At 39.1% G+C, this 20,264-nt stretch overlaps 1 long non-coding RNA gene across 1 annotated transcript; it reads right to left on the bottom strand.

Moving 5' to 3' along the window:
* Positions 1–493: 493 nt before the first annotated feature.
* On the bottom strand, positions 494–19,883 carry LOC137145211 (uncharacterized). Its single transcript, XR_010917600.1, has 3 exons — positions 19,786–19,883; positions 6,423–6,513; positions 494–646 (listed from the first exon to the last, which is right to left on the bottom strand). It is a non-coding gene; the product is annotated as an uncharacterized lncRNA (long non-coding RNA).
* Positions 19,884–20,264: the final 381 nt, after the last annotated feature.

The following is a 20,264-nucleotide window of genomic DNA, read 5'->3' as shown; positions in this document are numbered from 1 at the left end:
CATAGTTTCAATGCATTTGAAGTTTGTCATGACCAGGTCACCCATATTTAACTCAAAAATTTTACATGCATTATTCGTCTGGGAGAGCACCATTAGAGCTAGAACAAAGGAGATATTTTGAAACTGCATGTAGGCTTTCTAACTAAATCGGTTATTGTTATTAATCACAATCAACCAGATGTGGTACAATAGAACTGTTTGCATTTAACCAAATCCATATGATATCTAATCAATTCTATTTGTGACTCCAGCCTTGTCAACAACTATCAAAGGAAGTCAAAGTCATGACCCTTATTGTTTCATTCATCCAGTGCAACTGTACTGTGTAAACAAGACAATCAAGGGGATATTTTTAAAGTTATGTTACTAAATGTGGTTTTCAGCTGGAACATTTAATATATGTCTGCTAGAGCACATCCCTAATAATAATAATAAAATTTTAAAAAACACAAAGAACAGTTGGAGGAAATTCATTTTCTGATTAACTCTCTGCCTTCCCCCCGGCTTTATAAATTGAAATTATACCGTGAGACATGTTTATACAACACATTAAAAAAAACAGAACAATCATGCAGGAAATATTAGTGGAGAATAGGTTATTGCTAGGGATCTGCAAGCCAGTTTGGATACATTAAAGACTTTGAATCTAGAAAAAGAAAAAAAGAAGTTCTGTTTAAATTGTGGGAAAGATTTGAGTCACTTCTTATTTTATCCAGAACTTTTTTAGAAGCTGAGAAATTGAGTAACACTCTCTTCTCCCCATTAGTTTTCATTTTCTTACCACTGCACTCCCTGGCTTCAGCTAAGCTCCAGAAGTACTGAAATACTGTGAGAAAGGCTGTTCTCCTAGCATTCGTGATGTTACCAGAGGCAGGAAATCTCATGAGTTAATCTTATTATGAGATTCCCAACACAGTGATGCAGATTCAAGAAGTCCTGTGGCCTTCACTGGGATCAAAACTGGAGCCATGATTTTATAAAAAGCACTGGAAAAGGAGATCTGAAGTTTGATGTGTTTATCTTTACTGAAGATGGGGTGCCAAATCCACAACTGGTGTGAATCCACATCGTTTCACTGAAGTCAGTGTAAATTGGCATAGCTCCATTGATTTGGGATATGGCCCATAGTTCCTCCATCACTAACAATTGCTCCAGTTAAAGAGATTTCTGCTCAATATCAGTGGACTAGATATCTTCTCCCTAGAGATAGGGATAATAGGTTTTTGCCTTTCTCTGGAGCATGGGGCACAGCTCACTTGCTGGTGGATTCTCTGTTCTTTAAAGTCTCTAAATCATGATCTGAGGACTTCAATAACTTAGTCATAGGTCGGGGTCTATTACAGGAGTGTATGGCTGAGGTTCTGTGCCCTGCGTTGTGCAGAAGGTCAGACTAGTGGATCATTTTGATCCCTTCTGACTTTAGAGTATATGAGTCTATAATTATTTATATTGGGTAGCTCCTAGGAATCACCCCTATTGTGCCAGCCATTATATAGAAAATTTACAAAAGCACAGCCCCTACCCCAAGTGCTCACTATCTTCTGATTAGAAATAATGCAACAGATAGAAAAAACAGACAGACGGCTCAGCTGGAAGGATGAAGTAAAAATAAAATGAACAATTTAGCACAAAAGCAGAGGTCACAGTTTGCCACTTTCCAAACCAATGCCAGAAGCTGGTGATTTGTAGGAATCACAAGAGGGGTAAGCTTTAAACAGCAATTTAAGAGGATAAGATGGAGACTCTTCTATTCTTTAGTTTAGTGAAAGCAAAGAGCTTTTTACCCAGAACAAAATGCCCCAAACTGTTACATCATTTCTTTTTTTCCATAAATGGCTTTAGAGAGATTATTGAAATAATTATTAACGTAAAAAAATGTTGCATCTGCATCTAGCAAAACACCTGTTTTCTTTTAGATATATCAGAAAATCACTTGTAAACATGCTTAAGACTTAATTTCCATTGTTAATATATTTTGGGACAGTGGAGCTATATTAATTAAGTCATTTGGAGTACACATGAGCAATTATTGGGCAAGTTCAATGATTCCTTGACAGCGATTCTTTACAATTACATGGTAAATCCTGTATAGCACATACAATTTACCATTTCAGTCAGCTTGGTTACTCTAGGACCAGAACCTAAGATGGTGTAAATTAGTATAACATTGACTTAGATGGATTTATGTGGATTCACACCAGCTGCAGACCGGTGATCTGTGTGCTCATAAGTACACATAGTTGTTAAAAATCTAGTAATACCTTATGTAGTAAGAAGTGAGAGCTTAAGGCCTGTAAAACAGGCTAAGGCCTAAATGGAAAAAGCCGAGTGAACAGAAGAATAAGGGGTCACTCAAGTTAACTGAAACTGGTACAGGAAAGTGCTGATTCTGCAAGGTTGTAAGACTGCCAAAATATTACTAAAATATGTAGTGGGTATAAGAGGTACCAAGATACTAACTCTCTGAAATGACACTTTGATGGGTAGAAATGATACATGGAGTGGCGGTGCCCAAATCAGCCAATCAACGGAAAAAGGTGGTATTAGACGACGTCAGGAGGGTGGCAACTACCTACGTGAAAGGGGGCAGACCGAAAGTGTATGTAACAGTGTATAAAAGAGGATGTCAGAGGGAATACCGGTGTCCGGTCTAGGGATAACGGAAAGTCCCGCCGTTGGGCCGAGACCATTGTAACGCCGCCAATATGAAACTGACCCAGAGATACTCTGTAAGTCATTTCTCATTGTGCCGCACGCAATAAACCTCGCTTGGGCGCCTTCGTTGCTCAGCTAATCTGTGGTCGTGTCGACTCATTCGATCGTGAGAGCCATCTCAGGTCCCTGGCCAGACCTGGGACAGCATCTACACAGGGACACATGCACGCAGCCTACACTGATAAATACCGGTGACAGCATCTACCAACACACCGAGTACAACACCTTAAAGAATGTAAGTAATGATCCATCTATCAAGATTTCCCCCCCATTTGTACAACTGTAATTCTTATTTATCTATGTCTAAAATATTAAATTGTTTTGGTTCTATAGAGCTCTGAATATAGCCTTCTTCAGTGACTCCCATATTCTTTAAAGTTATGCCTCTCCTAGGCTGATATATTACTGACCACTAACTTAATCTTAACTGCAGTTTCCATCTTAACTCCCTTTTTCAGCTGCTTGTAACTTTCCCAAACTCCTTTTATGCTAACATTTTCCTTATTTAATATCAATTCACTTCTGGGAAAATTGAAGTGTCATGAGAAGATGCCAGAATAAATTGATAAATTCAGTGTCCACAAGTCAACACTCATGGGTGATATACATCCCAGGGCAATGAAGGTGATTTCAGAGCCATTGGCTATCATCTTTGAAAGCTCATGGCAAGAGGGGGAGGTCCCTGAGGACTGGAAAAATGCAAATATAGCACCCATCTTCAAAAAAGGGAGGAAAGAGGATCCAGGGAACTACAGACCGGTCAGCCTCACTTCAATCCCTGGAAAAATCATGGAGCAGGTCCTTAAGGAATCCATTTTAAGGCACTTGGAAGAGAGGAAGGTGATCAGGAACAGTCAACACGGATTCACCAAGGGAAAGACATGCCTGACCAACCTGATTGCTTTCTATGATAAGGTGACTGGCTCTGTGGATGTAGGGAAGGCGGTGGATGTGATATACCTTGACTTTAGCAAAGCTTTTGATACTGTCTCTCACAGTATTCTTATCAGCAAGTTAAAGTAGTATGGGTTGGATGAATGGACTATAAAATGGATAGAGAACTGGCTAGAGCATAGGGCTCAACGAGTAGTGATCAATGGCTCCACGTCTAGCTGGCAACCAGTCACAAGCAGAGTGCCCCAGGGGTTGGTCCTGGGGCCGATTTTGTTCAACATCTTCATTAATGATCTGGAAGATGGGGTAGATTGCACCCTCAGCAAGTTTGCGGATGACACTAAGCTGGGGGGAGTGGTAGATACCCTGGAAGGTAGGGATAGGATATAGAAGGACCTAGACAAACTGGAGGATTGGGCCAAAAGAAATCTAATGAGGTTCAACAAAGAAAAGTGCAGAGTCCCATGCACAGCTATAGACTGGGGACCGACGAGCTAGGCAGCAGTTCTGCAGAAAAGGACCTGCGGGTAACAGTGGATAAAAAGCTGGATATGAGTCAGCAGCGTGCCCTGGTTGTCAAGAAGGCTAATAGCATATTGGGCTGCATTAGGAGGAGCATTGCCAGCAGGTCGTAGGAAGTGATTATTCCCCTCTATTCGGCATTGGTGAGGCCTCATTTAGAGTATTGTGTCCAGTTTTGGGCCCCCCCACTACAAAAAGGATGTGGAGAAGTTGGAGAGAGTCCAGCGGAGGGCAACAAAAATGATTAGGGGTCTGGAGCACAGGACTTATGAGGAGAGGCTAAGGAAACTGGGCTTATTTAGTCTGCAAAAGAGAAGAATGAGGGGGGATTTGATAGCAGCCTTTAACTACCTGAAAGGGGGTTCCAGGGAGGATGGGGCTAGGCTGTTCTCGGTGGTGGCAGATGACAGAACAAGGAGCAACGGTCTCAAGTTGCAGTTGGGGAGGTTTAGGTTGGACATTAGGAAAAAGTTTTTCACTAGGAGGGTGGTGAAGCACTGGAATGGGTTACGTAGGGAGGTGGTGGAATCTCCATCTTTCAGAGGTTTTTAAGCTGAGGCTTGACATAGCCCTGGCTGGGATGATATAGCTGAGGTTAGTCCTGCTTTGAGCAGGAGGTTGGTCTAGATGACCTCTGAGGTCCCTTCCAACTCTAATATTCTATGAACTTCAGAAAGAAGTGACTGAGCTGCTATAAAAAATGCACTCATTAAAATCAGTTCTGCTTTATAATTGTAGCTAACAATGGTTTTATCTATCTGTCATAAAAGAGGCACTACAGGTGATCCTAGGAATAACAAAAGAATGAACCTTACTTATGTACTAGAAAGTTATGTGAAAATTAAGAACAGCATTTTAAACAGCCTAGATAAAAAACACTGTCACAATCCAGCCATAGGATTCTGTAAAGGTAAATCATGCCTATCCAATTTACTAGAGTTCCTTGAGCATGTCAACATAAACCGTGTAAAAGAAGCTGGTAGATAGAATTAAAAACCTTTGACAAATTGCCTCATTAGAGGCTATGAATGAAACTAAGTAGTCCTGGGAACAGAGATGAAGTTCTGTAATGGATTACATACTGGCTAAGGATATGTCTACACTAGAAATGCTACAGTGGCACTGCTATATTGTAGACGTTGCTACAGGGCTGGAAAGCGTTCTTCTGTTGCTATAGTAAATCCATCTCTCCAAGAGGTGGCAACTAAGTCAACGGAAGAATTATTCTGTCAACCCAGCAGTGGCTACACTGGGGCTTAAACCAATTTTGTAATATTGCATGAAATTTTTCACAGCTCTGAGCTATATATTTAAAATTGACCTAACTTAGCAGTTTAGACAAGCCCTAAAAGACAGACAGCTAAGAATAATAATGGAAATTAAACATTTTTCTGACAAAATATTAACAGTCAGAAGCCATGAGATTCCATACTAGGACAGCTTCTTAAAGTATATTTATTCGGGGTTTTTTTAAGAGAAAGTGAACAGTGAGATGGCAAAACTTGCAGATGACACAAAATTATTCAGGCTAGTTAAAACAATGCTAAGCAATGAGGCAGCATGATAGCAGATGAAATTTTGACAAATTAAAAGTAATACCTGAAATTGCTTCACAAGTTATTTGATATGCACCCCCATTGAACCGGGAGATGGCCATTGAAAATATGTGATTTATTCTGAAAAACCCTCTAATATGATTTTATCCCTACAACATCTGTACCTGTAATGTTATGCAAATGATTAATTGTTGATATAAGTACTATCATTTAGATGCCTAACTACTTAATGACTGCACCTGCAGAAGTGGAGGTGCTTCTCAAAATTAAACCCCGTGTTTGGTTTGAAGCAAAACTAACAAACAACAATAACAACAAAAGGTGCCAGTGAAAGCTACCTTTACATTTCTGGGAAAGAGCACTAATCTTAGAAAAATGAATACATGCACTGAACAACTTCAGAAAAAGAAAAATGATTAAGAAAACACGGCAGCTAACTACTTCCCAATAATCAAGACCATTGCCACACTGCAACATATGAGTTCGAAACATATGCAACAGAACAACCTCGGGTAGCTTTTTCATGTAATGCGGACTTTCATGTAATGCATGATTGTCATCTAGTGTTTGCTGTAGTGGTCACCATTCAAGATTCAATATTTACTAACAATTAATATACAGTGTTACCTGAGATTCCACTACTTAATATGCTAAGGTGGGAAATATCGCTTATTAATAACCTCTACTTCATATTTTGTACATTACATATTGACCTTTGTGAAGGGGTTGACTCACCTCTGGTGCCTCCACTGGGTGTCTGCTGCCAATAGCCAGTTTGTCTCTTCCTGTGATTGGCCTTCCATCCAGGTCACTTTAAAGCCTCTCCCTTTTCAGGGTAGTCCATAACAAAAAAGCAAGGGGAATTAACACAAAATGAGTTAATAGGAAACAGAGAACTGATTCCCTCTCAGGACACATCAAGGATCTGGCCCTCCCTTTCCTCGGGGAAGGGCCTCTGGGCAGCACCTTCAGTCAGCCCTTTTCTCAGGGGCTCAGGACTGTAGCCAGATATATAGATTATATATTAACTACTTAAGAATTCCCAGGTATCACTTTGAGGATTAACAGGTTCTTGTCCCAAGATCCCAGTATTACTCAAATTATTCTATCGTTGGGAACCCTGATGTGCCCAGTTGCAACACTCACACTATAGGAGCCCTTCTACAGTTACAAATAGTTTATTGATACATTTAGCACAGTCACAGACACCGCAGTTCAGTAAGGTAGATAGAGATACTTCAGAATGTACCTCTGCACATCCATATACTCACTGTCCCTTGCAGAACAACCTGAAATGTTCGCCATTATCTTCCTCATCACCATCACCTTCTCCTACATCACCAATGGCCATCATTTTGGCACCTCCCCAGGGATACATCTCTCTCTTCTACAGCCCATAGGTTGGGATGCCATTTTATAATATGTTACACTGATACCACTATGGTCTCATGCATATTAAGTAGGAGTTTCTCCCCTCTGCCATATTTGTATTTCCTCACCTTACTAATGTTGGAGTATCCGTCTACTATAGGTTAGGATATCAACAATCTCAATTAATTATCATATATGTCAATTCGTTGCCATGGCCCCCTTGTGGTTAGGTATCTCCACATGTAACTTATATGCATGTTATTGTTATGTATATCAATTCATCACCATGACATTCTTGTGATTGGAGTCATGTTCCTGTGGTCAGAAATTCCCCTTAAAAGCTCTATTTTCAGCTCCCCAATACCTGGGGTTTTCTGTTGGGTTGTTTATCTGTGTCAAAGTGCATAGGACTCAAGCCTTAAGCTAAAACTGCTAAAGCTAATGTCTTACAGGATACACACCTGTAGGTTCCTCGCATTACTGCTGGGTATAATAAAGGCAAGCTAGCTATATGGGCCACAGGACTCAAGATCTGTTCTCTTCCCAGCCTGCCAACAAGTGAGCTGCTTTGCTCTCCTTTTAAGTTTCTCCTCCCATCTGTGCATGTCTTACAGGTGTGTTGGGGCAGAGCTGCTTGGGCCCAGAGTAACTCATTAACCCCTTGTGAGGTTTCTACACCCTATCACACCTCACAGTCAGAAACACTGACCCCAAGCAGAACAGGGAAGAATGTGGCCTGAAAAGTGTCATTCTTTTAAGACTGTCTACACTATGTAACATATAAAAAGATGTAGGGGGAGACTTTCAAATGTACAAGTGGGAGTTAAGCATCTCACTCCCATTGACAATGAACCATCTTGCAATGAACTGGTCTTTGTGCCTTTGAAAATGTGTCCCGTAAACACAAATAACTATATGTTGTAAAATCACTATATTATGAGTACTGTAGTTTGACTTCAGTTGTGATGTCAAGAGTATGTGCTGGGTTCTACTTTCAGGGCTCCTAAGTCCTGAAGGAGCCATACAGAGGGAATACCTGGGGAACAAATATGTAACAAAGTGAATATCTCTACCCACTAAATTTTATCTGTGGGCTTCACATACGGAAGAGGTGCTTTTGAGGCACAGGATGAAGTCAGCAAGAGGAAAAGGCACCATCTGGCTTGTGAGGGCTTATCTTTTCTGGTGATAATGGAGCCTGTAGTACTAATCTGGTTGAAATAATTTCAAAGTCAATCATGTGGTGAAGCAAAACAACTGCTGCTTTAAACTAAACCCTCAACATGGAGAGAACTCAGTATTGCATTATAGATTCCACTTGAAAAGTTATATCATAATTGCTTTCTTAAATATACTCATCTATCATAGTGCCAGCCCACCACCTGTTGGGGATGACATTATATCATCTATTTGTACGGTTAATCTTATCTTGCTCTATTTTTGAGGGGAAAATTGATGAGGGAATATAAGCAACTACACACACACATACACAGAGTCATGAATCAATAGTACTTACTATAAAAAGAAAGCTGCCCCCATTACAGTACTAATGAAAGATCAGAAGGCATGGTCAAGAGGCTAGCAGAAGCTTAAATTTAATACAGTGAGAGTTTATAATTACTGTATATTTAATCATGTTGACCTCATTTTCTCATTATATTCTCCACTTGTCTGTCTTTTAAGCTATTTAATTCATCATTATTATACGCCCAGCATGGATTACAAACATAACACATCTCAGCAAAACTTCTTGCTTCTGCTCTCAGAAATGCTGGCAATAGCAACTAAAAATGTGGTTCTATTTTGTAACTCCTTTTGGAATTTGAAATGTCAGCCAAGATTCACTTATTTCCATAAATTTGCCTTGTTTTTGTAAGTTTTTCTGTCATTTTCACTATCCTTAAATAAGGATTATAGACTAGAAGCTGGAAAAAAAGACACCAACGAAATGCACATTGCAACTTTATGAAGCGTCAAAAATTGTTATGTCAGATATCGTGAATATAGAAATTGCAATGTAGCAACATACTCAGCCAGCTTTAGGAAGGCAATGTGGACCAGTGACTAGGTCATTCCACTTGGTGTCAAGATAGCTGTGGGCTCATCCCAGCTCTGCCATTGACCTAATACGTAACTATTGCATCTTACTTCAGCTCTCTTTGCCCCACTATCCCCCACGTGTAAAATTAGGACAGTGATACTTAATCCTCCTTTGTGAAGTGCCTAAAGATCCACAGAAAATGAATTCTCAATAAAAGTGCAATGTTATGTTTAGAACTTGCCTGCATATTGTGAACTCTAGATTAAGAACAGAACCAAAAATTTGCGTTTCAAATTTAATTTGGGTCTGGAAAATGTAAATTCTTGACTACTCCATTTTAACATAGACACACACACATAGACACACACACTTTCTCCATTTGTAATAACAGAATCTCAGCAAAAATTTCTTCCACACCTCACTATCTTCACAGCATAGGCTTCCATTTTAGCAGAAATATGTATTTTGTAAACAACAACCATCCAACTGTACTTAAGTGATTTAGGAGCATAAGTCTTATTGAATTTTTAACAAACTTGTGCTTCTGAAAAAGCACATCCTAAATTAGTATGTTTTCTCAGTCTTTATCTGAGAGGTATAGGTTTGGTGGGTGAATAATTTATTTTGGGTGAGGTGAGATGTTCTATTATAGATTTAGTTTAAAGCCATATTTTATTAAAAATTGTGCATGTACTTTGAGACAGAGGTGCACTGTTTTTATAAATTTTAAATATAACAAACTGCAGTAGTATCTATAACAGCTGTAATGGACAGAACTTTTTCACTCCAAACTCATTAAAGTTTCATGAAACCCACAACATTAGAGATTTTTAAAGATTTCACAGAATCCCAAATACCACCAGATTCTACTGTCCCCAGTAGAAACAAATGCCAACCACCTTGTGATAGAAGACTATGTGCTGTTGGTATGTGTGACTTGCTACTCACTGTTAGCAATAGGCTGTGATGCTGGCAGACCAGGTCATGTCAGAGTGTATTCAGGCCAATTCACATGTGTAGTATATCAAAGTGAGTGTTAAATGTATAAGTGTTTTTGATATTTAAACTTCATAAAACTAATGGGATGTTACATGGATTATATTTAACTTATCTGTGTCCTGTCATAATGTAATTGCAAACATTTACATTGTAAATACTCCCATAACTAAATAATTAATCAGATATCAGAGAAATGCTAGTGAAAGACTTTATCAGAATGGTCATTGTGTGTCATGTCTGGAGGCCAAATACTCAAAGTGCATCTCTCGCTCACAGTCATCAAAGGAAAAGCCAATGTGGGTAGAGACACTGTCAGCTTCTTTTTGTCAGAAGAAGATATAATAATGGATTCAAAGAAAGGGCCTTCATCTCTGAACTGTTTGGACTCTTACAGGGAAGAGTATCAGATGGAAAGCAGAGATCCCCAGAGACAATCTGGGTACCCTAAACGACTTTTGGGAAACTGACAGTTTATTACATCATTGCCACCATTTGGAATTACAAACTGTGATTCCCCTTTACATATATTTTACCTGCTTTACCCTCTCAATAACTTTCATTATTTTTTAATAACTAAGAAACATTTAGGTAGTTTACTATAGAGTTGGCTGCCACCATTGTATTTGGAATAAGAGCCCGTGTACCAAGTGATCTGCGGTAACTGACAGGTCTCTTGGGACCGGGAGAAAACTGATGTAGTGTGATTCTTGGTTTAAGTGACCTTTTATCACAAAGTCCAGTTGGTCTGGGTGGCAGAATAGACTGGAAAGTCTAAGGGGACTGTCTGTGACTCCATGGTAAAACTGGTACAGTGATCCAGGAGTTCACATTTGTTACTAGCTTGGAAAAATCTAATTAAATAATGTACCACCAGTTAGGGGTGTCTGCCCTTGTTTTCTGACAGTCTGCCCTGAGGTAGCCACTCTTGGTTGTGAGCCAGTCCAGACAGCTTGACACAGGTCTTGGAAATAAATTCCCTCATGTATTATGATATTCCACAGCATTCCATCCCAATCAGAATCATAATCCCCTATATCAAAATAAATGTAACTTAAAAGTGATGTGTATGAGGGAGAAGGGGATGATAGAACAGAATACTATTGTACATAGTAAAAAAAAAGTATGGTAATTAATTAATGCTATTTTAGCTAGTCAACTCCTAGATAGACAAGTCAAGGCTTTAAAGTGCTGCTTCAGAGCCATGAGATTGATTGGTGTTCAGGGAGCTGCTGATTTGGTAGCCTCTCCTCTTTGATTGACATTACACACCATTCATCATTGTCAGTGTCCAAAGTTGTATCAGCTTCTGAAGTAGCAGAAGCATCTTTATAGATGAGCATGTTCCACATTTACCCATAAGAAAGCATCCTGATAACAAGGAGCAACTGGCAGACTCGCTCATTGATTGATAGCAACAGTCTCAATGGCATAAAACAGATCACTGGTTTTATAAGACCTTTCCTCCAACCGCAGCTTTTGGAGCCATATAAGTGATAAATACCATCTTTGTGGGTGGCTTAACTGCATCTATCCAAAAATGTTTATAATTTAAATCAAACTAAAATAAATCCCATCATTTGGAATTGATTACAAAAGACAGGTTTGGGAATATACACTATTGATTACCATAAAAATGATAAACCAGAATGCTGCACATCTGATGGCCATTACGTCAATGATCCTGTAGCACATCTGCTCTCATGCTTAAAGTTAAACACATGCATTAGTAGTTGAAGAATAAGGGCTTAGTTTAGAAGCTTCCTGAGAAGGGGACTGTCTTTATGTTCTGCATTGTACAGCTCTGAACACATTGTTGGCATTTAAGAAATAACGGTTAATATTAACAAGACTTTTTAAAATGTCCACCATTTGGTGAAATCTCTAGGATGTGTAAAAATATTTCAGTTTGTTGGTGGAACTGTGAAAAGGAACTCCCGAGAACCCTCTGCAGCACATCACTGCTACCCAATCCTGAATACACAGTGTGAGACCATGTTTGTATGGGGAATTATAGCTGAAGTTATCTTTGGTCAGCTTGTTTCTATGCATATTTTATAAACTTAAACATAAATTTAAAAGTCGTGCCTTTCATAAATTAAATATTTGCATAGTATTTCCAAACAAAACATTGACCAAGTGTAAGCCATTGTTGAAGACTGGCCTTTCAAGTCATATGGTCTGCACGCCCTTCAAAAGCCTTACCTAGAATTCAGTAACCTGTGATCTTCATGCTCTATTATCTGCTATAAGGACTATTAGAAGCTAATATTTCCACCCACTGGACACTAGCTGTGTGTATTGAAGTCTGCCAGGGGTCAGATTATGGTGCCAGTAGTCACCGCCAATAGGCGTGTGTGGCAGTGCTGTGCACAGTGGCTGTGGCTGGAGAAATAGAGGACAGGCAAGCAGAATGCTTCTAAGTGAACTTGAGGAGTGCACACCAGAGTGACAACCGCTACACACTGTAAGAGTGTGCAAGGTGTGCTTCCTCAAACGTCAGGCCCAGACCATTGGTGGCAATGGATGGGGAGGGGTCCACTGCACCACCTACAACACCTTCTATTGTCACAAGCCATGCTATGATGCCCCTGGCACTTGCAGCGAGGGAGCATAAGCACCAAGAATCTGAATGGTTCTTGAAAAATAAAATACAGTAGGAGAGTACCTAATGGCTTCATCATCCCCTAGTACACTCATACATTAGCAGAAGTGATCTGATCCTGGGACTGCAAACACCACAGAGCAAGGAGTCTCTATTTGTTCCATACAGCACCAAACACACTGTCAGCACTCAAATAATAGAGAGTAATTCAGAGACATAAAATGTATCCTGCTCTGTGGCCACCTTTCTTAACCAGATTGCTAGGTCTAATCAGTGACTTAATATCTACTAAGCAGTCATGTGAGGTTTGTGTAAAATGTCCAAACTCTGATGGAATTATGATCCTTAGCAGTTTCTAATTTAGACAGAAGTGACTGGAATTATCAATTTGTAGGGCAAAAGTCCCTTTAAAAATAAATCTATTGTGTGGTTAGTTCAGATGAACAGTCTGATAGCCCTGTAGTTTGAACGCCTCTGTTTATCCACAAAGGAGCAGTACCAGTTACAGCTGTGCAGGCTTCCCTCTCTGTATGCTTTCAATGTATTCTCAACACCATGCCCTGGAGGTGCACCTTGCAGGGGGAAAATTTAGTTTAGATTTATATCCATTCAGTACTTGAATTCTCTGCTGAGACTTCCAACAAGGATGCCAATTAGTGTCAGTTGTGATGGTGGAGCGAATAATGTAGGCAACTTTTAACTAGGGACTAAGTGAGACCATGCAAATTAATTTCACATATGCCATGAAAGAGCCACCACATGGGAACAGTTTCATTCACGACCAACCTGTTGACCAGTTTGAATTATTGACCCACAGTGGTTATCAAAGGCTCTGTTGGCCAGTCTTTGTCCCCTGAGCATCTAGTTCTGTTCACAAAGTAGAAAAAGGCTTGTAGTGGTTCAGAGACAAGAGAACAGAATTCACAGAAAATCCTTCTGGAAGAAAAATTGTTTGGCCCATGACAGTTATTCAATGGAGCTGTAAAGAGCAGTTCTCCACTCAAAGCAGTTCTTCTACACCAGTGCAACGGCATTGACATGAATGGGAGTATACCCTGTTTATGATAGTGCACATACCAGGAGAACAGGGCCCTAGCTATTTTAAAATAGAGGTTTTGAGTTGCATTGATTTTTCATTAAGATTAAACAATTTATCCAAAGAGTTACTGTGCCAAAACTTGTGTTATAAAAGTGATTGGATAAATTGACTACCCCCATCATGTTTAGAATGGTAACATACCCTATGAGATTTACTAATATATTTACCTAATGAGCAGAGCTGATTGGGAAATTTCCACTGGAATGATTTTCCAATAGAAAATGCAATTTCCACAAAAGTTAAGTTTTCCATGGAACAATTTCCATTTTGTTGAAATATTTCAATTTTCCATTGGAAAAAACCAGAACAAAACAGTAAATTTTGGGTCGCTTCAATATTAAAGTGCATTTCTCTATGTTGGCCATTGTCTCCTGGGAGTTGTAATTTAGGCATCCCCCCCTCTCCTATAGGAAGTCCCTGGTGGAGTAAATATCCCATGATGTAATGCATAATCCCCCCTCTGACCAAGTTGTATATGGCATCCTTGGAGTCACATGACTGTGGGTGCGTCACAGGAGATATAGACTGGCCAGGGAGCCTGGCCCAAAAGGAAAGGAAACTCCCAGGAGGCAATGCACCACAACAAGGAAATGCTCTTCAATGTTGAACAGACATGAAATCAAGCATTTCATGTCAGTTTCACAAAATGAAAATAAACCTTTTGATTTCACAATGTCAAAATGTTTTATTTTATTAAAAAATGTCAAAGTGAAACACTTGACATTTTTTAATCCAAATTTGAGACGATTTCATTCTGTGAAAAGTCAATATTTCAAATTTTCATCTCAAAACCAAATGTGGAAATATTGGAATTTCTGCCAGTCAGAACTTCCTACAGGTTTGACTGGACTTACTTTTTCCTGTCCTGATTAGCTGTTTGTTCTGATCCTCAACTTTTATCTTCCCCTCCTTTACAGTTTCTTCATCTCAGAGTCATACCACACATACCCCTCTTACAGTTTCAAGAGATGCTACTGTCTGCACATGTAGGGAGATATGTGAAGGGGAAAGAGTGAGCATTTTGCTCCAGGAATTAGATTGGCATAGAATGTTCCCAATAACATGTGGGACCTGCCCATCCCATCATCATTCTGGATGAGATCCTCTGTGTTCAGATTAATTGGTTACAATATGCTCGCTACAAAAAAACAGTTATTTTCTTCTTTGATGTGGTATGGTGGGGGAGGGTTAAATGGCCTTCCAAATGTTACATGCGAGTCAGCATCAGAGTTGGGAACATAATCCCAATCTCCAATCTCTGACTCTGACTACTAGACTATACTTGCTCACAGTCAGAACATTATATAAGTATTCCCGATGTTTCCTCTGAGTGTGTAATGGAACCAATTTGCTTGCTAAAGAGTAAAGAAAGAGGCTCCAAACCAAATGCTATCAAATATTAATCCGGTTCTAGAGGCCAAAGCAATTGGTGTTATGACAAGCAATTTCTGTAGTCTGTATACATGTCTACAATTATATTTTGAAGTATCCATAAATATGTCATAAATTTAATCATGTGTCCTCAGAAGCCCCACTAGAACTTTCAATAACTTAATTTACTAGGCATGTAGCCAGGAAGTGACATTTAACTGTTTAAGTTATATGTAATGTTACTGAGAATATTAATAAAATGGCAATTATTAATGAAAACATAGCAGCTTCCAAATACCAGTTATGGACCAGATCCTCGACTGTCATAAATCAGTTTAGGACCCATTGTAATCTAGCCCTCTTTTCTTTACTCAGCAGAAAAGGGGGGAAAGTACTAATGTGTTGGATATTTTCTGTAATAATTTCTCCCTAAATTGCTGTGTTGTTGGATTTCTCAGTGATTATCTCCTAAAACAGACTCTATTACATTAAACAATAATTAGTGAGTACTACCTACGCATCAGAGATTAGCTTCCTCTGTTCAGAGATTGTTCTAAATTCTTCTATTTATTCACTATAATTCAACCAGGACGCATCATCTGCTGTTGATTTCTCTGTCTTCCACACATGAATAAAAGCTTTTGACAGTATGGTTCAGTGGACAGGGCATAGCACTAGCTGTCAGAGGATTTACGTTCTAATCCTGGGTCTGCCACTGACCTGCTGTGCGATCTTGGGCAAGTCACTTCACTATGTGCACTTCAGTTTCACACCTTCTGTAAAATGGAGATAAAGATGCTTTTCTTACTTTGTAAACTACTTGGAAGACATGGATGAAAAGAATTTTAAGTATTATTATTGGTAATTCTTTTAAAATAACTCTCCAACTTCATTGGCTATGGAAGAACTTTAAAAGAGAATTTAGAAGGAGGGGAAATAGAGAATGAACAATTAAAGACGTTTATGTAGAAAGAATATTACATTTCTCAGCCAGGTCTTTGATCTACTACTGGTCAATATTGCAAAAAACCCACCAAAGATTCCCATGATTAGCCACTTGAGTGGCTAAATGAATTCACTTTGATTGTACTTGTGTCCTCTGTAGCTGCACCTACACTATGATCTAAGTGTGTGATTCCCCTGCTCGTATACACATATTTGCGCTAGCTCTTCTCTAGTTAGCACATGTATAAATGCAGAATAACCATGACAGCCGGAGGCATGGCTGGACACACACCTTCCTGAAACTGGTGGGTATGTACTCGGCACAGCTCTGTCATGCGTCTGCTACCACTACCAGTGCTACTAGGCTATTTATAGTCAGACTAGCTTGATGAGTGCTAGCGGGAGCATGTGTACACAAGCAGGGGAATCTCCCTTAGCATGTTGTGTAGATGTAGCCTTAGGGTTGACTTTGTGACTATTCCAGTAAATGAATTTATTGGTTGGAACACTCATTAAAACAGTACTGAATTATAATCTCCCATCTAAGTGCCCACCCAGACCTCCATCATTTTCAGTTAATCTAGGAGATAACCATTATCCTTACAACCTGAGTCACAGAACCAGATTCTGATCCTAGTTACTTTGGATTTACCAGTGTAACACCACTGAATCTAGTGGAGTTACTTCAGATTTATACTTGTGCAAGTGAAATCAGAATACTCAGCACATTGTTTAGAGAGGGATAAGGCCTATTGGTGCATCTGTTTATTAAAGCGGGATTGAGCCTACTGCACATTTAGGATCATGACAACTTTCACTTGCTTTTGTGGGTTTGACCTAAAGGTTCCAACTCTATACCTAGAAGTTGAATCTCAGAGACAGAGCCACGCAGATCTGAAATTTTGGTGATATGCTGAATAACAAAAAAGAACTGTACTATATAAGAACAGGCACCACAACTATCACTAAGAATTTTTTTTCCAAGAGCTAGTTCTTAAGCAGTCAGATAAACAATACTAGGAAAACTTTCTGGGAACTCCTACCAGTGTTACATCTAGTTTTAAATTGCCTGGGGATGGAGCTTCCTCCACTTCCTTAGGAAGATTACTGCACAGATGAATTGATTTTGCTGTCAGGAAGTTCCTCCCTCCACCCCCGGAATATTTAGCCTACATATCCCCTCTCACAATTTCATAATTAACATTTCAACTCTAAGTCAAATCAATTTTAAAAGAAAAAATAACGGCAAATTATGACTGAATTTGAAAACATGAAGCGGTAAAGGTCATTACATTTTTGCAGAAGTGGATCTTAGATATTCAGCATTTTAAGTTAGGTTCTTTTCTCATGCTTGGTTGTATAATAGGTTCTTAGATCCTGCTCATCACCATGGTATCTGATCATGCTATTCAGCCTCACTTCACTGCTGAATGTCATTTGTTTTAATAAATTAAAACTACATTTAATACTAAAAGAGTGTTATTAACCTATACATTGCATATACAAGTGCCATTGTGAAGCTGATACACATATACAAACTGCAGATATGTCTTGCTGTTTGTATCACAGACAAGGCTTTCAACCCTGCAAACACTTATGCACATGCTTAATTTTAGGTATGGTAACATTTCCATTCAGGTCAATGTGACATGAGTAAAGTTAAGCATGTGTGTAAGAGTTTCCGAGATCTGGTCCGTATGTACTCTGGCCACTCTCTTATGTCTAGGGAGCTTAGGCCCTGAACCTGCAAAGTGTTTTACACAATTAGTTTTATGCACTGGAAGTAGTGCTAGGGACTTTGATGAGAGTAATCACGAAGTATAAGCATAAGTGCATGTGTATGTCTTGTCAGGATCATGGACTTCATATAAAATGAGACAAACATTTAAAATATAGTAAGACAATAACAGAGGGAATAAGAATAACTTACTGAATGAATTCACTTCATTTAGCCAAGGAAGTTGATGGAAGTATATCAACACCTATGAGAAAACAGAAAGTTACATGCCATTTGCTTAATGCACAAGATGTTAAATTAGTCTCATTACAGATAAACATTCTGGCATGTATCACTTCTTGGATTCACCATCATGACATTATTGGATCTACTACAGCATGGAGTGAAGCAAATAAAAAAAGTAAATGACACCAGAAGAAAAAATAATCAATGTATGTTAAAAGCTGACTTCCATAATAGATGCTATTTTCATTTCCCTTTGCTAAATAACTCTTATTGTCCATCATGATATATATATATATATATATAGCTTAGTGGAATAAATTGTATGAATTACAAAGCAGCTCAAAAATTAAATCAAGACAATAAATATCATCCTCAGCTAATTTACCAAAATGAGGTGAGTCTCTTGTTCTACAATTTGACATATTTAATTACAGAAAGGAGTGGTATTTTAAATGGTTTCTTATGTGTTTGATAACAGTGTCTTTTAAAAGTTAAGCATGTAGGCTCATTATTCAGTATTTAAAAAAAGTGTCATCCATTTTTTCTGTTTCTCGGCCCCCAAGTAATATGAATTACAATGATTCCAATCATTTAAAAAGTCAATTAAAAAGACTGTGTTAGTATTTTTTTATTTATTTCAACATTACCCTGTGCTGCTGGAAACTCAAACAAAATGTTTTGTATTACAACTAGCAATGTGAGCCAGTTCTTCCTTTAATTTGCACTTGTGTAAATCGGTGGTAACTCTGTAGCATTACTCCAGATTTACACTGGTATAAATGAGAGGATAATTGGGCCCTATATATTTATAATATACCCATAATCATAGCTGGCATAAACCTGGAGCAATGTGATGTTGAATCAAGCCTCTATGTCTTGTTGAACTCCTACAGTTAAAAAGCATAATTTCTGTCTAAAAGTTTCATGCACCCCATGCCTCCTTCCATACACCATTGATTTCTTAAGTGGATATTTTCTGCAGTTGTTTGTTTACTGGAGAAATGTGGTTGGTCCATTCTGCAGATACTAGGGAAAGGCTTATGCAGAGAGCTGGGTCTTATAACACACCATACGTGGGAACCAGAAAGCAAAACTATCCAAGCTATTTCACTGTCCAAAATAAACCAGGCTCACCAAGAAACAAACAGTGTAAATGGTGAAAAGTGAATTACATCTGTAATGTTCTTTCATTTTCAATGATCTTGGAGGTATCAGTAAAGCTGTGGGAAGTATTCACACTGAAATCCCAAGCTACATGAAATTTGGCTGGTCCGACTTTCCCCCCTAAAAAAAATCAGGCCAGATTTTTTAAATAGCAGCAAAGCTGCAGCAGCATAGGACCCTTGATACTGTCAGTGACTGTGTTTTGGGTGGCCATGCCTAGTGGTTAGAACAGACATCGCTAGCCAAGAGTCAGAAGTCACGAATCAGATCTGAGGGTGAGAACCCGGTTACCTGGAGTAGGGCAAAGCTGGGTACAAGGCAGGAGCTATTTCAGCCATGGACAAATGCTTTGAGCAACCAGTGAACTGCTGCTGGGTTTAAGGACCGGTCTGCTGAACCTTCTGACCAATCAGGCAATATAGCCAAGTAGGCAGGTAGGTACTGTCGACACCCACTGCAATCACACTTCTCGACTGCTGTGTAGACATGCTTAATGTGGTGATGCAGTGAATCTAAATTAACAATCAATCAATTCTGACTAACCTGTATGGTATCTGGAATTCATTTGCTGGCAGCCCCAGTTAAAAGACCTCACTCTTAACAAGGTGGTGCAATTCGTTTCCCCTCAAAGACATGATCAGCTCTGTACCAGGTCAGCCTTCATGAGACACTGTCATGCTGTGATATTATTGCAGTGCTTTCTAAATAAAATAGAGGTGGGAAGTCATGTAAAAAGTCTAGTGGAGTGGGAACAGGACTGGGAGTCAGGAGACTCAAATTCAGTTTCTAATTCTGCCACTGACCTGTTGTATGGCCTTTCTGTGCTTCTGTTTCTCTTCTAACCCTTTCTATACTCTGTCTATATAGCTTGTAATCTCTTTGTAGCAAGGACTCTCTCTTACTGTGCGTTTGAATAGTGCCTAACACAATGGCTCCCCAATCTTGACTGGGGCCAGGAGGCAATATCATATTCAAGATTAGAATTCACTCATCTTATCCCTTTTGGATAGAATGCAGTCTAC

This window comes from Emydura macquarii, unplaced genomic scaffold, assembly GCF_026122565.2.
Source record: "Emydura macquarii macquarii isolate MOO-44397 ecotype Brisbane River unplaced genomic scaffold, CSIRO-AGI_Emac_v2 contig_3517, whole genome shotgun sequence".
Taxonomy (NCBI): Eukaryota; Metazoa; Chordata; order Testudines; family Chelidae; genus Emydura; species Emydura macquarii.
This window is presented reverse-complemented; position numbering and strand designations above follow the sequence as displayed.